We start from the raw sequence: 1,291 nt of genomic DNA, 5'->3' as shown, positions 1-1,291 counted from the left end.
ACTGAAGCCCATATAACAATTGAAGGTACTCTATTCCTTCTTTCTCAGCTTTTAACTCCTGAAATATTTAATGGTAATGCACCTTAACTACTGGTGAGGGTTTCAACCTTTTTTCCCCAAAGGGAAAGTGCCTCCTTTGACTTTAAACTCATTGCCTAAAATATCCTAAAATAATTGCACAGTTTCTGAAAAAAGTTAAGTTTATTTTTTTTGAACAAAATATCTACAATGACATGGGTGGCACCATAAATTTCACATTTTTAACACTTCTGTCTGCAGAGAATGTCAGTTTAAGTGCAATATGATACTGTAATACAATAAAAAGGAATCTAATCAAATCCATGCACAACACATTTATAGAGTTTTACAAAAAAGGAAGTACTTTGAAATTGCCATCAGAGAGAACTCACAGGAGAATATTTTGAAAATTCACAGACAAGTTATTAATACACTATCATATTATTTTTTCTTTTTGGTTGTTGTAGCCTTAAAAAAGCCAGGATCACTAACACACAAAATACTGTATATTAAACCTTTAAGTCAAAAGCTTATGGCACAGTTTCTTTTTATACAGCTCACAATTACACATTCATGGAACATCAGTAGCTACTTTAGTCCATTTGATCTGTTAACATCACTCTGTCATACATTAAAATACAAACATAAGAAATGTTTCTTGCATATTTCATGAAGATGAAAGTGAAGAAGTGCAGTAATATTAAAAAATGTCAAGAATACAGGATGAGCCAACATTTTTCTGGCATTAACCCACTGCTTCTAGCAATCTAACCTGCTTCCACAAGCCTTCCAAACTGATAGTACTTCAGTAATTACTGTGGGTGATGTGTGTTGCCTGAAGGCATCTTTTCCCTAACCACTCCAAAACAGAGTACCCAATTTACTATTAACAAGTAGTCTGGTTTGTGATTTTTATTTTTCTTCTTAGTTGTCTCAAAAAAGAAAAAAACTGTGAAGATTTGATATTGTTCTCATCTAAATAACCATATGATCGTTCAGTAAGACGTGGATAAAGTTATTTTACTACCTCACAGGGGTACTGTAGGCATTACTAGCTCATTCAGCAGTTTCACAGTTTAAGGCCAAATTCTGCTCTGTTGAATTAGATAATTCCTATGATAGCTCAAATGAGAGCAGAAGTTGCTCAAAAAAGTGTATCTTCTGCAACCAACCATCTCAGCTGGGCTGGGAATGGTATAAATAAATTCACTTATATCTAATATAAAATTATTGCTAAAAATAATACTTCCCCCCCCCCCCAGCGAAACCTTTT

This window comes from Acanthisitta chloris, unplaced genomic scaffold (assembly GCF_000695815.1).
Source record: "Acanthisitta chloris isolate BGI_N310 unplaced genomic scaffold, ASM69581v1 scaffold575, whole genome shotgun sequence".
Lineage (NCBI taxonomy): Eukaryota > Metazoa > Chordata > Aves > Passeriformes > Acanthisittidae > Acanthisitta > Acanthisitta chloris.
Note: the sequence above shows the minus strand (reverse complement) of the source record.